Source organism: Panthera onca, chromosome C2 (assembly GCF_046562875.1).
Source record: "Panthera onca isolate mPanOnc1 chromosome C2, mPanOnc1 haplotype 2, whole genome shotgun sequence".
In the NCBI taxonomy this organism is placed as follows: Eukaryota; Metazoa; Chordata; class Mammalia; order Carnivora; family Felidae; genus Panthera; species Panthera onca.
In genome coordinates this window covers 113,195,364-113,216,423 of record NC_138347.1, presented here as the reverse complement: position 1 = coordinate 113,216,423, position 21,060 = coordinate 113,195,364, and the positions used below count along the sequence as shown (strand labels likewise).

Below are 21,060 nucleotides of genomic sequence, written 5' to 3'. Positions count from 1 at the left end.
AAAAAAAAAAAAAAAAATGCCGAGTCCATTCTACATATTTATCAACATCCTGCTGGAAACTGTTCTGTGGTCATTCTTTGGCCTCAGGATAAAGTCCTAACTCTTTAATGCTGACCCACTGAAGTCCCTTCTTGGTCTCACCTTGGCTTTCTCCACTCTCAGCCATGAGTTCCATGATTTCTTTGACCTTGGACCTTTGCACAAACTTTCATTTCTGTGGAAAACCTTTTTGCTACCTTCTTGGCATGTTAACTTCTCTTCATCCCTGCAGCTAGGCTTGGATGTCACTTCCTTTAGAAAACGTTGTCTTCCTATGCTTTGGTCAGAGTGTGTTATACTCCTTTTGTATGTGTGCTCCTAGCTCTGTGCCTTTCTCCCATCTCAACACTGATTTCTCCGTCTGTTTCTTTCTTTCTTCTGTTACGGTAAGCCCCTTCATAGGGAGATCGTGTTATTTTTTTTTTTTTTTTTACCATTGTGTTCCTAGCATTATATTTAGGACATTAGATAGTTAAAATATTTGTGAAATAAAAGAACATGCAATCTGGGAATTGAAGACATGAATCCCTACTCTTAAGAAATGTACAGGTAGTCAGGGATCGTGGGAAAGAATGATTGTGGAGGATGATGGGTCCCTTGAGATCAGAGAATGTATCTTGTTCATCTTTGTATTCCTGGAGCCCAGTACAGCATTTCAAACACAGTGAGTGAAGAGTGTTGTCAGTAAAATTAAGGAAGTGTGAGAAAGTCAAATTTAGAAATGTGGAATATGAAATTCAGTCACATTCCAAATAAAACAGTCGTATGCAAACTTTGTGTGCTACTTCTTACACAAGAACACCTTGCTTCTGTGTGCTCTTACTTCATGCATGCCACCCTTGGCTCTGATCATAATAGTTTGTAGTCCTATGCTTCACATCAGTCTTCTGTAGCCTGTTTTGAATTTTAGATAGTAAGCAAAGGGGCCACATTTTCTATTTTTAAATGTCCACTGTGGCAAGGAGTTTGTCTACTAAATAGTTTGTCTTATCTCCTGATAGCCTCATGTCATGGGTCCAGAACTGTGTTCTTAGAATCCTGAATGTGTTGGGGCGCCTGGGTGGCTCAGTTGGTTAAGCAGCCGACTTCGGCTCAGGTCATGATCTCGCGGTCCGTGAGTTCGAGCCCTGCGTCGGGCTCTGTGCTGACAGCTCAGAGCCTGGAGCCTGTTTCAGATTCTGTGTCTCCCTCTCTCTGACCCTCCCCCATTCATGCTCTGTCTCTCTCTGTCTCAAAAATAAATAAACGTTAAAAAAAAATTTTTTTTAGAATCCTGAATGTGTTGAGAATCTGAGCATATTATGCCCTTGTGTTGTATATCATTGTCTCCCTGCACCCCTCGTCACTTCGAGGTTGATGGAAGAGTATGACTGACCCAGATAGACTTCTAGAGCAAGGAAGCCTTCTGAAAGCGAGTGAATACTTAAGGCTTGCTTGGGTCTTTCCCTGCAGACACCTTCTTCCTATTCTGGCCTGTTTTGAAGGAATGACAGGTAAGAGTCTTTGTTTTAGGATGGAAAGATTTGACATGTGATGGGTGGGGAAAAACACTATCACTGTTGCCTGCATTGTTACTAGTTAGACACAGTAGAGACAAAGGGACACTCCACATGAGTAATGAGCCGAAAGTAAACCAAAGATAATCTAAGCTCTTAAATATTTTTCTTTAGCAGCAGTGTTATTCTTAGGGCATTGTGTTCTCCAGCTGAATGTTTTACTGTTTTTGGTCTCAGCCAGGCTTCTGTACAGTGATAGATTGAAAGATGTGTGAAAATAGAGCTATCTGAGGCATCTACAGGAAGTGAGGACAATTACATGCTGAGCCCAAAAGATAGGAATATGTGTTGGATGAAAACAGGACAAGATCATAACAGGGACCTGTATCAATTGACCTTTTAACATCTGTCCAATCTCCTCTCCTTCTCTTTAGTGTAGAGATGATTTAGTGTGTTGATGATGGGACCTACCGAAACTTCAAATCATTTCATAAATGGAGGAAATAGTCATATATAGATGCTGATTTTATACAATGATGCAAAAGTAAGAACCAAGTGAATCAAAAAGAAAACAAAGAATGTCTTTGTCTTGGTGTAGCCCACCTACTCTTCCTTTCCTGTCCCAGGCTCTTGGAAGGTTCACTATTTCTAAGCAGCTTGTCGCAGCCTGTTAAAGATGAGAGATATGCAAAGGAAGAACAAAGGGGGAAAGGATGGTGATTAGCCAAGAAGTGGGTGCTCTAGTGAGCCAGTTTGTGGAGGTGCAGCCAGCCTTGCGCCTGGCTGGAGTTACTTTTGAGTTTTATCTCGAATTTCTGTACTGAAAGCTTCAAGAACGTAAGCACTGCTCCCTAAATTCTTGAGACTACGTTGAAGAAAGATTTCTATATGTGGTAGAACTTTTCAAAAAGGGACGCTTAAGAGTATGTCTTCAGCTTCTCGTAGGTAAGGCTCTTCCTTGGCTCACAAATCCAGGTAAAGGACCATGAAATGGAATGAAATGTTTTAGTTTATATCATCAATTGGGTCTTTGGTAACATAATTAAAGAACATGGAGGAATGGGATTTATGAGACCAAAAGATAGCTATTAATGTGTAATAATAGCACATGAATTGCTTTTTCTCCATTTTTCTGCACAGCTAGAATGTCAAGTGCTACAAATTCATACTAATTTAAAGTGAGTGCCCTTGTTCCTTAGTGCAATGTAGGGTCTGAGGATTGTGGTACTTTAAGTATTTTCAAAGTGCAGAGAATTACATTTAACCTTTGGGCTCTCTCTTTGGGCGGAATATAGTCGATACAGGCCATACAAAGTAATGCTCACTCCAGAAACATGCACCTTAATAAAAACATGCTTAATCGGCCTGAGGTTCATTACTCCTCTATTGTGTACCTATACACCTCGACCCATATCTCTCTTACATACGGACTACCCTCCTAATTATGTGCCATAATTCTTCTTTTTCTGGAGAAGAGGAATTATTCATAATTTGTGTGAAATTAACAAACTTGTGGATAATACTAGAGAATTTTTTCAGTTACCTTAAAATTTTTTTTGGCGTGGTGGGGGCGCTGGTAGAATAGGAGGCTTCCTGTCAATGAAGCAGTGTAGTCCAGTGTGTGCTTGTCATCTTGAAGTGGCCAAGGTGTTCCTTCCCTAATGATCCTGTATGGTGAGAGCAAAATGGAGAATTAATTGAGTGAATACTAAAGTGTTTTTATTAGAGAAGTACATATGGTAGCAATGTACTTTTTAAAATTCAGCTTGGCATAAGAGACTGTTAAAAACTGAGAACAAACTGAGGGTTGATGGGGGGTGGGAGGGAGGGCAGGGTGGGTGATGGGTATTGAGGAGGGCACCTTTTGGGATGAGCACTGGGTGTTGTATGGAAACCAATTTGACAGTAAATTTCATATATTAAAAAATAAAAAAAAATAAAAATTAAAAAAAAAATGAAAAAAAAATAAAATTCAGCTTGGATAATTACGAAATATTACAACATGTGTATTTCTTGTGCAGTATAGGTCTTGGTTGTCAGTGTTGACGAATATTGGTATGAACTTTTGGGGAAAACTTACTCTTGAGAGTGTTGGATAGACAGTGTTCTTAGTTACTGGTTCCCCCCCCGCCCACAGACACAGATGCTCAAATCAGTTCATCAGATTCCTGAAGTTAATAATTGATTATTTTAGCTGGGATATCAAGGCAGTATTTTCTTTGTTCTTTTCTCTTCCTCCCTCCCTCCCTCCCTCCCTCCCTCCCTCCTTTCTTTCTTTTCTTTCTTTCTTTCTTTCTTTCTTTCTTTCTTTCTTTCTTTCTTTCCTTCTTTCTTTCTTTCCTTCCTTCCTTCCTTCCTTCCTTCCTTCTTTCCTTCCTTCCTTCCTTCCTTCCTTCGCACTACTGATACTTTGGCCAGATAATTATCTGTTGTGAAGGATTGTCTTCTGCGTTGTAGGGTGTTTAGTGCCTTCCCTGGTTTCTATTTACTAGATGCCAGTGACACTGTCTCCCCCCCCCCCCTTCCCCCCCAAGTCACAACAAAAATGTCTCCAGACATTGCCAGTGTCCCGGGAGGCCCAGTATGCCCTGGTTCAGTAGCTACTGGTCTAATGAGACTGATGTGTGGACTCTGCAGAAATAACACCTGAAAGCCGTGTTGTCCAATAGGCCAAGAATAAGTTTGGCAGCATGGTGGTTAGATTTGGTTCCTCCTTGGTCTGTGTTACCACCGTCCTGATTTCTCTAAACCAGTACCTCTCAAACTCAAGTGTACATGCATGTCCTTTGGAGATCATGCTAAAGTGAAGGCTCCGATTCCATAGGTCTGAGGTTGGGTGTGATGCTGATGCTGCTAGGACAGTGATTACTCTTTGAGGAGCAGACACTTTTGAGAGCCCTGTACGTAGGAGACATTTAGTAAATATTTGGTGAGGAGGGTTAAAAATTTGGTTTTCTTGGCTGTAGTTGGGACTCCAGATAGGAAAAAAGTTGATTTTAGGTAACCCTGAAACCTAAGATCTTCTTCGAGTTTATCTCTTACAGATTTCGTCACAAATAATCTGATCCTATATGGTCTCCCGGAAATTCAAATAGATATTTTATAGAAATCTATTTGAGAACAATGATAAAGAGCACCTTATATGTATCTCGAATGTTCCTAAAAGGTCGTGAAGCTTCCTTTAGAAGCAAAACAGAGATTAAGCTCTGTGGAGTCATATTGTATGTGATCCATGGCCTGGTTGGGAATGATATGTTCTTTTTTTTTTTTTTTTTTTTTTTTTTTAACATTTAAAAAAATGTTTGCTTATTTAGTTTGTGAGAGGGAGAGAGAATCCCATGCAGGCTCTGTGTGGTGACCATAGAGCCCCAGGAATGATATATTCACACGTGAGGACAAGGCTTACTCCTGAGGAGGGTTGGAGGAGCAAGGGAGGGCTCAGGGTAGTTGGGGTTTAGCTGTGTTCATGGTATTTCATCTCTTAAACTCGGAAACAACGTATGCACATATTACTATCCATTAACACTGGGCAGCTGGGTGCATTGGTGTCACCAACATTGGTTTGCATATTTTTATTTTTGTATATTTAAAATATCTTATTGTTAGAAAATGTATATGGAGAATGGATTGCTTTCAAATTACTGTTTCATCAGCACGCACTTACTCACCTATGAGGCACATCATCCTTGTCTTATTTGTTCGATTCTTATCAAGTAACAATCTGATTATTTCCTTCCCCCTCCTTCCTGTCCAACATCAAGCGATTGAAACCCCGAGTGTCCCACATATTTTCCTATGAGAAAAATTTTGTTTTCTCAATGACGCCTATGTCAATAGAAATAATATAGATGTGTGTAATCATTGTGTACATTTCTAAACTTACTAAAGCCATTTTCTTAGGACTGCAGCTTTTATCTCTTTTGCCATAATGTGTAACTCCTTTTCCCCCCACCTTTTTGGTGCCAGTATGTCGTATCCTAGATGGTTTCCAAAGACGTTAGAGTGGGTTGAATAGAAAGGGAATTTATGAATGTCTGCATATTCAGTCTTGCAGTTGTGTTTTGTAGGTTTTGTGTTATTAAATACTTTGTAAGATATTTTGTATTTAAAAAATATTTTCTATTCAATTGTATTCTGTCATCAGGCTTCTGGCCTTTCTTATTGCATGGTTGGTTGGATATTTTCGAATGTCTTCCACCTTGATTCTGGTCCTGCTTCTCTCTCCAACATTGGATAATTGTTGACTCCTAGGGATTGGGTAAACAGTGTCCTCTGTTTCTAGGTCTTAGATGTGTTTGGGAGGACATCATTATAAGCATGCCAGTTTATTTCATAGAAGTTACTGTTTTTCCTCTGTAACTGACTATCCCCCACCTTCTCAGAAACCCATTTATTTTCTTCCTTCCTTCCTTCCTTCCTTCCTTCCTTCCTTCCTCCCTCCCTCCCTCCCTCCCTTCCTTCCTTCCTTCTTTCCTCCCCACCTCCCCTCGCTTCCCCTCCCCTCGCCTTCCCTCGCTTCCCCTTCCCTCCCCTCCCCTTCTCTTCCCTTCCTTTCTTTCCTTTCTTTTTAATGTTTGTTTATATTTGAGAGGGAGGGAGGGAGTGAGGGAGAGAGAGAGAAAGAGAAAGAGAGCAAGCAGGGGAGGGGCAGAGAGAGGGGGACAGAGGATCAGAAGTGGGTTCTCGCTGACAGCAGAGAACCCTATGCGGGGCTTGAATTTGCAAACTGAAAGATCATGAGCTGAGCTGAAGTTGGATGCTTAACTGACTGAGCTACCCAGGCAACCCAGAAACCCATTTTCTATTGGGCTCTCTGTCAGACTCTAACAGTAGTTGTCCCACCCTTTTGCTCTCCCCATGCCTCTTTCTGGCCTGTGCTCTCTCTAGGCTCAGCCAGTGGGAATCTCACTTTATTCTTCACCCGAAAGTATGAACCTCCCTTGTGGTTTTTTTATGTCACTAAAGATTTAATGTTCGACACTTACCAACCTTCTCATAGGCTGCCAGAGATCTCATTTCTAAGTTTATTGTTCTTTTGTCAGTTGTCTTATATCCTGACCTCTCTGCAGTAGTTAATGGTATTGATTTTCTCCTTGTTGAAATCTTTTCTTCTTATGGTACATTGTAGCCTTGGGCTCCTGTGTATTCCCATTGGTCCTTCGTTTGCAATAGTTCTTCCTTTGCCAAGACCTTTTATTTATGTGCTCACTAAATCCATCAGACCGTATTTGCCAGGCACTGTGGAGATATATCAGCCACAGGGAACTCTCAGGAATGTCCCAGCCTAGGGTGTGGGGGCCTGAGCAGAGTGGTGCTTCAGGATACAACAAGGGGTTATTCCTGAAGGAGGAGGCACAAGAACAGAGTGAGCAGTGAGCAACTATCACCTTCAGGAATGGTGGTATCAAGGCAACCTTCTTGGATCAAGTGATAATGAAGGTTGATAAATCACTTGACTTTAGCCAGACACAGAAGGAGAGGGGGAGAGTTTTAGGCAGAGAGAACTACTAGATATATGCACCGAGGTACATGAGACAATAGCATAGATGGGGGAGGGGGTGGCTAGGAGATATGGCTTGCCCAAATTGGTTAACGTAATAGAGCCTTGTCAGTGAGTTACTATTATTGCCATTTTGCAAATGAGGAAGATGATGCTTAAAATGGTTCATTAATTCATCAAAGGTGATTTGGGTAGCTAACATGGGGCCAGACAGTATTGTAACGTGTGTCTGTTCTCTGCTATACTTGAGTGAATGTGGGGGCTCCATGTTTTGCGGTATTTGAGCATGAGCATGTGTACAGCCCTTCAGCATTTCTCTGAAGTCTTGTCTTCTTTTTCTTAATTGAAGTATAGTTGATACACAATGTTGCATTAGTTTCAGGTATACAACATGATGATTCAGCATCTATGTTATGCTGTGCTGGCTCAAAGTGTAGCTACCATCTGTCACCATAGAATACTATTACAATATTATTAACTGTATTCCCTATGCTGTACCTTTCCTCCTCATGAATTCTGCATTCCGTACCTGGAATTCGGTACCTCCCACTCCCCTTCACCTATTTTGCTCATCCCCTCATGGTCCTCTCCTTTGGTAGTCATACCTCTTTGTATTTATGGATCTGTCTCCTTTTTTGGTATGTTTTTATTATTAATACTTTTACCAGTCCACGTACAAGTGAAATGCTATGGTATTTATCTTTCTCTAACTTACTTCACTTAGCATAGTAGCCACTAGGTTCATACGTGTTGTCACAAATGGCAAGATCTCATTTTTTTTTTTTTATGGCTGAGTACACACAAACGCCACATCTTTACCCATTCATTGTTCAGTAGACACTTGTGTTGCTTCCATATCTTGGCTATTGTAATAATGCTGCAGTAAACATGGGGGGGGGGTATGTATCTTTCCAGATAAGTGTTTTCATTTTCTTTGGTTAAATACCCAGTAGTGGAATTACTGGATCATACGGTATTTCTATTTTTAAATTTTGAGCAGCCTCCAAAAAATTTTCCCCAGTGGCAGCTTACATTTCACAGTACAAATTCACATTCCTACCTGTAGTGCACGAGGGTTTCTTTTTTCCCACGTCCTCTCTAACACTTGTTATTTCTGTTCGACACTACCCATTCTGACAGGTGTAAGGTGATAACTCATTGTGCTTTTGATTTGCATTTTCCTGATGATGAGTGATGTTGAGCATCTTTTCATGTATCTGTTGGCCATCTGTATGTCTTCTTTGGAAAAATCCTCTGCCCATTTTTTAATTATTTTGTTTTTTTGTTTTGAATTGTATACATCTTATATCATACTGGATATTAACCCCTTTTGGATATATCATTTGCAAATATCTCCTCCTGTTCAGTAGGTTGCCTTTTCATTTTTCTGATAGTTTAATTTCCTGTGTGAAAGCTTTTTGTTTTGGTGTAGTCCTGGTAATTGACTGTTGGTTTTGCTTCCCTTGACTGAGGAGACTTATCTAGAAACATTTTGCCAAGGCTGATATCCAAGAGATTATTGCCTATGTTTTCTTTTAGGACTTTAATGGTTTCAGGTTTCATGTTTAGGTGTCATTTTAACTTTAATTTTATGTGTGGTATAAGAAAGTGGTCCAGTTTCATTTTTCTGCATGTAGCTGTCCAGTGTTCCCAGCACCATCTATTGATGAGACCCCTTTATCATACATAGATTAATTGACCACAAAAGTGTGGGTTTATTTCTGGGCTCTCTATTCTGTTCCATTGATCTATAATGTCTCTTTTTTGTGTGTGTCAGGACAATAATGTTTTGATTATTATAGCTTTGTAGCTATCTTGAAATTTGGGATTGTGTTACCTCCAACTATGTTTTTCTTTCTCAAGATTGCTTTGGCTATTCAGGGTCTTTTGAGATTCCATACAAATTTTAGCATTATTCTACTTTTGTGAAAAATGCTATTTGCATTTTGCTAGGGATTATATTGAATGTGTAGTTTGCTTTGTGTAATGTGGACATTTAACAATATTGTTCCATTCCTAGAGCATGGTATACCTTTCCATTTGTGTTATCTTTGATTTCTTCCATCAGTGTTTTACGGTTTTCAGTGTACAAGTCTCTGACTTCCTTGGTGGAATTTATTCCTGGGTATTTTTTCTTTTTGATGCAATTGTAAATAGAACTGTCTTCTTAATTTCTCCTTCTTCTACTTCATTATTCGTGTATAGGAATACAATAGATACCTACATGTTAATTTTTTACTCTGCAACTTTACCGAATTCATTTATTCTCATATATATTTGTGTGTGTGTGTGTGTGTGTGTGTGTGTGTGTGTATTTTGGTGGAATCTTTAGGGTTTTCTATGTATAGCATCATGTCATCTGCCAATAGTGACAGTTTTGCTACTTCTTTACCAAATTGAATGTCTTGTAATTCTTTTTCTTGTCCAGTTGCTCTGGCTAACACGTCCAGTACTATATTGAATAAAAGTGGTGAGAGAGACATCCTTGTCTTGTTTCTGACCTTAGGGGAAGAACTTTAATTTTTTTCTCATTGATTATGATGTTAGTTGTGGGTTTCTGGAGTCTTGTCTTTTTTTTTTTTTTTTAAGTTTATTTATTTATTGAGATAGAGAGAGAGAGAGAGAGAGGGAGAATGAGAGGGGAGAGGGACAGAGAGAGACAGAGACAGAATCTGAAGCAGGCTCCAGGCTCTGAGCTGTTAGCACAGAGCCTGACGTGGAGTTTGAACTCACAAACCGTGAGATCATGACTTGAGCTGAAGTGAGAGTCTCAACTGACTGAGCCACCCAGATACTCCAGGAGTCTTGTCTTTAGGAATCACTCAGCCAGCATTTTTTTGAGGGCCGGTTCTCTTGTGTGTGAGTCTGCAAGTATGCATGTCCTGTGTTTTATCTAGATTTTGAAGGTCTGCAAGGTGTGCATATCTTCAGTTTTTCCAGTTAGACTCCAGGTACCACAGCATCCAGAAACCTCCATTTTCTTGGCCAGTTTTTGAAAGTGTTGACAAATGAATGGGTTGGTGACTTTTGACTCAGTTTTCTATCTTCTGCATTGATGTGCCAGGGGAGGTATAGAATTGGAGCATTCATTACAGTGATTAAAACAAGGACACTAACCAGTAAGTGCTAAGGACTGTGCTGCTGGGGGAGACCCAGGGCTGCTGTGTATGGTTTGGATGCCACAAAAGGACTCCCTGGGTCTCTGGCTTTGCTTGTTCCTGTTTGTCACCTTCAGCTAGTTTTCTCTTGTAGTAGATATGAAGTCTTGATTAGATCTGACTTGATCCTCCTAACTCCTGACACTATGGCCCATTGACTTCACCTTCAGTTAGAGTCTTGGTGAATGAGAAACATGGTTTAGTTTAACTTCTAATTGGGTGAATGCTGAGGTTACATACCTCAAATGAGGAACAGTGCTAATTAGTTTTCACATTAGAAGAGGCTGTATGCGCTTCTTGGGCTGAATTGCAGACACCTGAGAACTTCCAGTACTTGAGCTCAGTTTTAACTGCTAGGCTTTCTTCCTGGGCCTCCCTATTCACAGACTCACACTCATGAGAATCAAAGATCTGTGTTTCTGCTGCAAAGAGACCCAGTCTTCAATTATGTATGATAATTTGACAGTGGGTTAGTATGGACAGTAAACTGATAATGTTCAAACCTAGTTTTTACTGTTAATTCTAACCACTTCTCTTAAAATACTTTTAGCAGAGCTAGTAGCAAAGTGTATGCCTGGCACACCTAAGAGCTCAGAGGTGTGTCTGCATATCTTAGCTGATTATGGGAGGCGGTAGACAGTGAGGTGTAGCACAGGTGCCAAAGGTCTGGGGCCATGAAAATGGCCAACTGTCACTAGCCTCTGTGATGGGACAGTGTCCGGATTGTCAGGATGGATTAGTGAGGAGTTTTCACCTACACTTTTTGGCATAGCCTAAGGATTTTCAACCTTGGCACTATTGACTTTTTTTTCTTTTTTTTTGAATTCCAGCCCTTTGTAGGTAGGCTGTCTTTTGCCTTACGAGGTTTTTAGCTGCATCTCTGGCCTCTATCCACTAGGTGCCAGTAGCACCCCATGATTTATGACAACAACAAAAAGTGTGCAGACATTTCTAAATATTCCTAAGTTGAAAATCACTGGAATAGCCTCTAAGTGGTAGGTATATTTGATATCATTTTGATATACAGAGAGAATTTAGTCACTCTCTCTTTGGTGCTGTCTTAACACTTACAGTCTTAACTCTATGTTGAGTAGCTCATCAATGGTAGGTAATTCAAATCCTTAGGTCTCAGAATGTGAAGTGGACTGTCTTGTCTGCACTGGTGGGGCAACAGGCAGACAGTGCAGTATAATGATTAAAAGCATGCCTGTTGGATGTAGTGGACCTTGGTTAGAAATGCGGCTTGATTATTTAATAGCCGTGGGTTACTAAGTACCTCCGTGTTTCTGTCTTTACTTCTCTTAAAATGGGGGGGTAGTGGTTGCTGCCTCATAGGGTTCCTGTTCCTCTAAGAATCAAATAACCTGGTGCTTGGTAGTGTGTGACTCAGAGGGAACAGTGGGGGTTCAGGGAGTGACTCAGCTGACAATGGAATAATCCCATGTCCTTGGGACTTTCAGTCTGCCCAGGACTTCCCCTGGGTCAGGCATCTACACGGTTCCCCCTGCTTTCTCATGTTCACTTTCAGCTGATGCTCTGAACCTGAATGAGAGCTATAGGAGGCACCATAGATTGTTTGCTAAGTGCCCTGAACCTCCTCGGGTATCTGGCTCAAAAGTGCTTGTGTTGGGAGGATGGGGGGAAGGCTATGCTTCCAGTGGTCCCCCTATTGTCCTCACAGGAAGTGGCATTTGGCAATAGGGAATGAGGGAAGCCCAAATATTTCACGGTCTTACTCAGCAATCAATCCCCAGAAGCCTGAATCTTTGATGAAAGTGGCATAAAGCTATGAAATTTTGGTCTTGCTAGTTTTGGGAAATGATTCCTTTCTAGGTCTGGAATTAGGTTGAGCTACTTGGATTCCTGACTTTTTTCCAGCCTGTTCTGCCGCATTGTTTTTGTTTTTGTTTTGTTTTTTTAACTATGAGGCTCTATTCCCCAGGGCCAGGCAAGGAAATGAATCTTTGACCTCCTTTTGCCTCACTGAGATGATGTTTGCATTTCTCAGTTAGGCATGCAGTACTCAGATGTTCAGATCTTGGGGCTCAGGGCATTAATGCATATCCCTTTGCTATGGGAATGGGGAGCAGGTTTTCATTTCTGGGAAACCCACACTTGTAACTACTTAGTTAAGTATCAACCACCTGTATGTTTGTTCAAGAATCAGCCTCACATAGCCCAAGAAGAAGGATATCCAGGACTTTGGGTGGGAGTGCGAATACTGCAGAAGAGTGATACATGCATTTGAAAACCTAACATTTGATCTACTTCCTCCATTTTGGAGGAATCAATGACCTTTGCTTTCAATAAAAGGCATCATGACAATTCCTTGAATTAGGCAATTCTGTAAATGAATTCGTATTTTTATAATACAACATATGATAATGAAGTAACTATATTCATCTCAAAATGGGTAGAACTTAAATGTGAAAGATGGAGTTTTATGCAACTTAAAGATGGTGCTCAGAGTACAGGTGAAGTAAAAGACCTTTCCTTTTGTGAACCCTAGGTCCATAGGTTGGGATCCATTGTTGAATGTATATTTCGTTTTAGACCATTACATTTGTGATTATTTCACTTTTCTAATAGAATTCAATATGAGTCCATCAAGTACATTATAAGAAAGTCATGTCATGTCTTGCCATGCTGCATGGGAGCTCTTAGATGGCATTTCATTATTGCCTTAGCTGTAATGTCCATATGTGAGAAGTCTAATCATAACCAGCTCACAAGTGTTCCATTGCAGTTTTATGTTAATGACTTGCTTGGACCAGGACTGGTTTGGTTTTACTCTATGCTTTTTTTTTTTTTTTTTTAAATGCAGCCTACTCTAGACTTCTTTTTAATCTTCATACATTGTTGTTTTTCTCTTATATTGTTAGTATCTCTCTCTGTTTAGTGGTGATTTTCTTGTGAGGTATAAACCTGCATAAGTCCTTAATAAAACAGACTAAAAATTGGTAGGTCTAGAAGTCATGATAGCCCCATAGCTATAAACTTGCTCAAGCCTTTTCCATCCTTCAATAACAAAGGTAAAAACCCTCTATAGGCAAAGAAATACTGATTCTCAGTATTAGTGAGCTCATCTTGTTCCTAAGTATCACTGCCCACTGAAAGGACCCCGGGCTTCTTGGAGAAATGGTTGACTTTAATAAGGCACAGGGAAAGTACAAGTGAGTTGAGATGAACCAGTTGGGCAAAAAGCAAGGAAGCACTCAGCCCGATAGGGACATGTCAAAACAGGACACGGAAACTGCTATTGGAGATACTTCTAAATTTGACAATTTGGATATCAACAGGAATGACAAGAGATCAAAGTGCTTGGAAAAACAAACCAAATTCAGTTGACAGTGATATTAAGAAAAGGAAAGCAAGGGGCGCCTGGCTGGCTCAATAGGTTAAGCATCTGACTCTTGAACTCATGGCTGTGAGTTCAAACCCTGAGTTGGGCTCTGTGCTGGGCGTGCAGCCTACTTAAAAAAAAAAAAAAAAAAAAAAAAAAAGTGTGTGTGTTTGATGTGCCTCTGTGACTCAGTCAGCAGAGCAACTGATTCCTGATTTTGGCTCAGGTCATGATCTCATGGTTCGTGGGATTGAGCCTCTGCAGAGCCTGCTTGGGATTCTTCCCCTGCTCACACACACTCTCTCTCAAAATAACTTAAAAAAAAAAAAAAAAAGAGTGATATTAAGAATAAGGATGACAGGGGCGCCTGGGTGGCGCAGTCGGTTAAGTGTCCGACTTCAGCCAGGTCACGATCTCGCGGTCCGTGAGTTCGAGCCCCGCGTCAGGCTCTGGGCTGATGGCTCAGAGCCTGGAGCCTGTTTCCTATTCTGTGTCTCCCTCTCTCTCTGCCCCTCCCCCGTTCATGCTCTGTCTCTCTCTGTCCCAAAAATAAATAAAAAACGTTGAAAAAAAAAATTAAAAAAAAAAAAAGAATAAGGATGACAAATGGAGGATGAAGACAGGGGGAGGCTCTTCTTTACATAATTTCAGCTAGAAAATGTAGAATGAATGATAGAAAGTCACCATTTTTCAGCCTCAGTGTAATAACTGATGAGGACGCAGTCTTCAGTAGTTACAAAAAGCCAGTCGATAAAAGGCTGTGGGAGAACAGGATATTCTAGTCTAAAAGTATCACTCTCAGATCACTTAGAATACTAAAGGAAAAAATTGATCCTTTTCAGCAGGGATATCTAGCTGTCACTGAATGATCAGACTTATCCCAAGTGGGATAAGTTGACATTATGATTTATTTAGATGTATACAACGTGCCCTGTTAAAAAGCTGATCATGGATGAACAATCGGAATGTGGATCATTCTGTAAAACAACTTGCCTAGATTCTAAAAAAATGAATGTCATGAAAAGTGAACAAACATGATTGGGTGGGAGGGAGCAGTTCTAGATCAAAGGTGGCCAAAGAGAGATAATGTGTAATGTGTAATGTGTAATGTGTGGTTGTGATTGGAGATTGAGGGAGTAGAGGATAGAGCTATAGTAATTGTTTTGGGACAGTTGTGTAAATCTGAATATAGGCCCTGCGTTAGTATTTTTGAGTTAATCTTTCTAGGTGTGATGATGGTATGGTTAAGCAGGAGAATATTCTTACTCTTCTGAGTTGCATATCGAAGTATTTAGGATGGGAGGATCATAATGCCTGCAGCACATTTTGGAAGAGGTTCAGTAGAAGGAAAAGAAAGTATATGTGTGCGTGTATATACGCTTGTGTATTATACTTTTAGGATGATATATATTACAGTATATGTGCATACACACGTGTATGCATATGCACATGTGCATCTGATATATGTGTGTGTATTAGTTTTGAGGGAAGAATCCTGAGCTCAGTGCCTGACACACAGCAGGTACTCAACAGTCTCTTAGACACATCTGTTACCCTGCTGCCTGTTTTCCTCTGTTAACCTTTGGAAGCTTCTCTACCTATCCTTAAATTGGGTTTTCTTATTCTATTCTTTGCCATCTTCTTTCCTCTTTCTACCTAGTTTTCTAAGCCAAAATAATCTTTGTTTAGAACACTGTTGAAAACCATCATCAGTAAAGCGAACTGCCTATAAAATATTCCTTGGGTGCTTATTATCATGCAGTGTTGTTGGTATTGTGGGTGCATCCTGCCCCCCTTGGAGCTCAGTGTCTGCTCCTGGACCCCGAGCAGCCTCATCTACTTCCCCTCTGCACAGTGGACCCCCACTTTCTGCACTTCTGGCTCACTCACGGCCCTGGGTGTTGAGGAGGCAGGTTGCTTCACCTCCATCGGGAAGAGCTTTTCCCTCAACCGAGTCCGTCGTGCCTTGTGTTAGCTGCCACTGTGCCTCGTCATCCCTTTCCCTCTCCTCGCGTTTTGTAGCGACAACTGCCATTCATTGGGAACTTTACCTTGTACCGGACACAGGCGATGCTAATTGCTTTTTGAAGTATTTTCTCTTTTTCAGGGAATGTTTCCTACTTTGAGAAGAATTTATGTAACCTAAGGTAAAGTACAATAAAAAGAACACAGTGCTGACTGGACAGCCAGAGCCACCTGCGTCTACCTTTGTGCTCCTCCCTGGCTGTCTGCCTCCCTCTGCCCAGAGGGAACCCTGTCTTGAGTTCTGTGTTTTTCATTTCTGCCCTTTAAACAGATGACTGTAATCCATACAAGCATATATATTGCATTCTAAAATTGTTCGTGCTATATACTGTCTTCCAGGACTTTTTAAAAATCCCCAGCTCAGCATTATGTGTCTCAAGTTTATCACTTTAGAAAAGGAATTGGAAGTACTTGAAAAGATGAGCATTCACTTACCCTCTAGCCAAGCATCTTAATTCCTAGGTATATGCCCTAAAAACCTTTTATAGAAGCATATTGAGAAACATGTACAAGTGTTTCTTGAAACATAGAAAGTGATAGAGCAAAAATGTGGGCATTGGCTCAAATGATTATTGGTAGGAGAATGGGTAAAAGAAAAACATAGTGTAATTTTATGCAGCACTGAACGAATGAACTACAGCTATATACTTTTGAGTAAATCCTCGTGTTGTTCTGATAAAAGTAATCCCACTTTATAGTTGAAGAAACGGATGTCTAGAGAATCTGAATAAATTGTCCAGGATGTTACAATTAGCATGTTGTAGAACTGAGATTTGAATCCAGGTCAGTGTCATTCCGAGGCCTTATCTGCTAGGGTTGTATTGTTTCCTGTTGAAAAGACTTGTTTTTGTTGGTTTGTCTGTTCTGCATGGAGAGAGAGCTTTGTTTTTTGACCTGACTTGGCAAATGTTTCATAGTGCGAATTGTATAAATTTCTGATGAATGACCTAAAACGTTCTTACATTGCACAGGAAGAAAGCAGGTGAAGGGAGCTTAGTGGCTTGAGCAAATTCCTGAGGTAGAAACCAGAGCACTCACATGGGCAGCTCAGCTCCTCCGAGCCGTCACTGCCTGCAGCATTTAACCTTCTGGTCTTACCTTGGTTTCAGGCCTCCCTTCTAGGACGTGGCTGGGAGAGGCCTGGCAGATAGATACCACCTCAGGATAACTAATACAGCTGATCCTGCTCCCACTTTTCTCAGCCAGGTTCCGCTGTTGCTCTCCTGGTGGAGAGCAGAGGCCTCTCCTCAGTTGTGTGACTCTTACCTAGAACATAAGTCCGGCCTACAGTAGCAAAAGTGCCATGTGTCCGGCCTACAGTAGCAAAAGTGCCAGCAAGCTTTCTTCTGGTTTTGGATGTCACTGACATGAGTAGCTTGTGGAAAAAGTGCAGGTGTATTTGTGTGTATGGGGCGGGGGACGTGGGGAAGGCAAAACAGTAGATATTTGGTGCCTTAGGCAAATCAATGTTTATTATAAACGTAGATTATTGTGCTACTTAGATATTTTGGCCCAGTCGAACAAAAAAGATAAAAGTAGAAGCTTTACTACTTAGCTATCCTCTTGAGCTTTTCCTTGCCCGTGCCTTTCCTTTTCAGTGCCGGAAAAAGCTCTGAGCTAGGTACATACGTGTTTTCTCTCTGTCCCAGTAAATCCCAAATGGCTTCTGGTCCTTTTAAACTGGTGGGGGCTACTGGCAAGGGTCTGCAAACATCACTGACTGAGTTTTGTCAAGCACTACATAGGACCAGCAGGAATACCAGGGTGAATTTGCTTTCCTGCTGTCCCCACAGTGATGTTGAAGCCCAGTTTTGTAAAGATATAAAACTCACTGAGGCAGAAGTACTTGTAGCCCTGTCTGTGGCTGTCCTTCTCTAGCATCTTAGTGTGGCTGCCCCCTGTCGGTCCGCGTTAAAACATCACCTTCTAGGGGGGCCCTTCTCTGTTAATGACATCTGACACAGCCAAGCTCCTACCTAGCACCTGCCAGCCTCCCACCATGTTTTATTTTCTTCATACGTGTCTTTATTGTTTAAAATAATATTTGCAGCGCCTGGGTGGCTCAGTCGGTTGAGCATCCGACTTCAGCTCAGGTTATGGTCTCACGGTTCGTGAGTTCAAGCCCCGTGTCGGGCTCTGTGCTGACAGCTCAGGGCCTGGAACCTGCTTCGGATTCTGTGTCTCCTTCTCTCTCTGCTCCTCCCCTGCACGCTCTCTCTCTCTCGTGCGCTCTCTCTCTCTCTCTCTCTCTCTCAAAAATAAAGATAAAAAAAAAATAAATAATATTTAATTTTCAACTTACTGTCTCCATCACCCCCTTAAAGGTAACCTTCATGAGAACAGAACTTAATTTTCTTATTCACTGCTAAATTATTTACCTGGCAGACATTAAAAGTTCAATAGATATTTAGTGAATTTGTGAATTTTGGTTAAATTGAGTTGATTTACTTAACTGTCAAATTATGAGTCTGTTTAGAACCTCTAGAATTTTAAAGTTTCTATCTGCAAGAGGTTAAAATGTACAGATAGCTTTTTAAATCTTTGGGGAATAAAATTGGATCTACATAATCTTTAATTTATGAAATATTCTTATGCAAAGTTGATGCAAGTTTGACTTGATAAATTTTAATTTTGTTACTTTTAATCATATTAATAATTTTCCTTAAACTCCATAAGTTAAACAAAAGGTGAGAGGGTAAAAAGCTATGTGTACCTGAATGCTCTGTCCTCTTTCCCATATGCCACCTCTGGCCATTATGTACCCTGAATCCTATTTTTGTCATTCTCCTGCTTTCTTGTTTTATAGTGTTTTGCAATGTCTGTGTTCCTAAAAATAAGTGTGAATCTGTGGTATGTATGTGTATGAAATTGTGATTTTGTTTTTTTTAAAAGCCTTATATTATCTTTTAGCAATTTAACCTTATCATATCACATATCATCCATGGTATTGAGTATTGCTGTAAATTATTTGTCTTGGTGACTATGACTAATTTCCTGTGTTTAGGATGTTTCTAGGCTTTTGCTCTTGTAAACTTGGCTGAGACGTATATCCATAGTTTATCTTGATGAACATAGGAAAGATTTTCTTGTAGGTATAAATCTAGAAGTGAAATTGCAAATTCATATGGTATAGGAATGTCAAAATAATGGAAACTGTGCCAACTATGGTCCAAAGTGGTTGCACCAGTTTATACCCCTATTAAGAATGTGTAATGATCCTGTCGATACATATCCTCTTCAACATTTCATATTCTCAGTCTTTTAAAGTTTTGTTTATGATGTGATACTATATTGTGGCCTTGATTTGCATTTCCATGATAACTGATGATATGGGCATCTCTTCATATAATGATTATTTCCATGAAATGTCTAGTCATTATCTTCTCATTTTTATGTTGGGTTGTTTATGCTATTATTGATTTGTAGAAATTCTTCAAATAGTGTTGATAATCTGCTTTGTTAGGTGTATATATGGTGAAATACATTTCCTAGATTATAACTTGTCTTTTCACTTTGAAGGTGTATTTTGATAAACAAAAGTTACAGATTTTAATATAGTCAAATTATTTTTGTTTTGAGTTAGTGTTTTTAGTATCCAAAGAAAATTTTTCTATCTCAAAGTCTAAAATAATAGTTCTCACAGTATGGTCTGTTAGACTGTGGGGTTCCTTGACACCCTTTCACGGGGGCCATGAAGTCAACCCATCTTGAAAAGAATACTAACGTGTTACTTGCCTTTTTTACTCATTGTGCTGACATTTGTATGAATGGTGCAAAAGCCAGGGTATGTAAAATACTTGAGTACCAATCAGGGCCATGCACATATCTGTTCTGTAGTCACTGCATACCTTACTGCTATGAATTCTTGGTAACCAGGAGAAGAAAAGGCCAAGTGCACTTTACAGCGTTCTTGATGAAGGAATATATATTGTTAATTTGGTTATATCTTACCCTTTAAATATGTGTCTTTTAAACATTGTACATGACAGAATAGGAGTTGTTCATGAAGCTTCTGCCTTATTTGTTGGTTGTCTAGAGGAACAACACTTGAGTGATTAAGCCATGTGAGCCATGAACTGAATTAGATGCTTTTTGCTGGAACACCATTTTTTACTTGAAAGAATGACACACAGACTATAGTAATTCAGACTGACTTGGGTATTTGGCGACATTTTCTCAAAAATGGATGAGCTGAACCTTCATCAACGGAAGAAAATAGCACTGCCCAGTACTTATGGATCGGTGTCAATATTAAGACCATTTTTTTGATTTTTATATAATAAAGAGTATACATCTGAATGACAGTACATCTCCAAATGACTTGATTATGTGATGTTATAAAATCTAGCACAGGTCAAAGATTCATTTAAAGACTAAGAGGGGTGCGTGGGTGGCTCAGTCAGTTGAGACTTAGACTCACATCATGATCTCCCAGTTCGTGAGTTCGAGCCCCGCCTTGGGCTCTGTGCTGACAGCTCAGAGCCTGGAGCCTGCTTCGGATTCTGTGTCTCCCTCTCTCTCTCTGCCCCTCCCCCGCTTACACTCTGTCTTTCTCTATAATAAATAAAGATAAAAAGAAATTCAAAGACTAAGTTTGACTAAAGGATTTTAATGCAAAAAGAATATTCATTGATAAGGATTTAGGTTCTACATTGCAGACAACCTTTAAGAAACAACCACTTTTTGAGATTTGTTGTGGTACCAAAGAAAAAAAATCCAGAAGGCTATTAAAATACTTCTTTCTTTTCCTATTACATATCTGTGTGAGATGAGATTTTCTTTAATATACTTTAATTAAAACTACATTTTGAAACTGATCAAATGAAGCAGTGGATATGAGAATCTGTCCTAGTTCAGATATTAAAGAGGCAAGCAAAAAGGTAGAATAATACCACCTTTCCAATTAAAGCTTTTTTAAATAAATTATTGTTTTATAAAAACATGTGTTATTCCTGTTAACAGTTGACACCTTTTAAAATGAATTACAAATATAAATTCAACAATTTTAATATCTATTATAGTAAATATAATAAACTTATAGTAAATATAAGTTAGCTAGAACTTATACAGATGAAAGCTCTTTGGGCTTCTGAATATTGTAAAGAGGATCTTGAGACCAGAAGTTGAGAATTCCTGGCTAAGATATATTTTACTGTATTTTCTAATAAGAATTTTTGGGGGTTAGTTTGCTTATTTTGATGTTAGGCCTTAATTTATCATGTACTGGATGGTCTGTAAATACCAAAAAAAAAGGATACCACACTTTTATAAAGATAATTAAATTTTAAAAATAGGTAAAACTTCACAGTCTATCATTGTAACTCCTACAGATTGAATATCTTTAATTTTACTTTTTTTCTTGAGTTTTTGATAAGGTTGTCTATTTATTTGGTTATTCATGCATCCATGAAGTATGTGAATTAAGCAAATAATAACCTTCGTGTCATTTTCTCACCTCTGTCTGTCTAGGACTACCACTGTGTGGCTCAGGGCTCTGAG

At 39.8% G+C, this 21,060-nt stretch overlaps 2 protein-coding genes across 19 annotated transcripts in view; one reads left to right on the top strand and one right to left on the bottom strand.

Annotated features, from left to right (window-relative positions):
• The window catches only part of MED12L (mediator complex subunit 12L), a 333,571-nt gene that overhangs the window by 129,235 nt on the left and 183,276 nt on the right, over positions 1-21,060 (top strand). The gene's annotated exons all lie outside the window — the stretch shown is intronic.
• Positions 1-21,060, bottom strand: part of P2RY14 (purinergic receptor P2Y14) — a 56,445-nt gene that overhangs the window by 2,914 nt on the left and 32,471 nt on the right. For all 4 annotated transcript variants that reach the window (XM_060638977.3, XM_060638974.3, XM_060638978.3 and 1 more), the window contains one exon: positions 3,079-3,202. The gene's annotated coding sequence lies outside the window, so the exon portion shown is untranslated. The remainder of the gene's footprint in view (positions 1-3,078; positions 3,203-21,060) is intronic.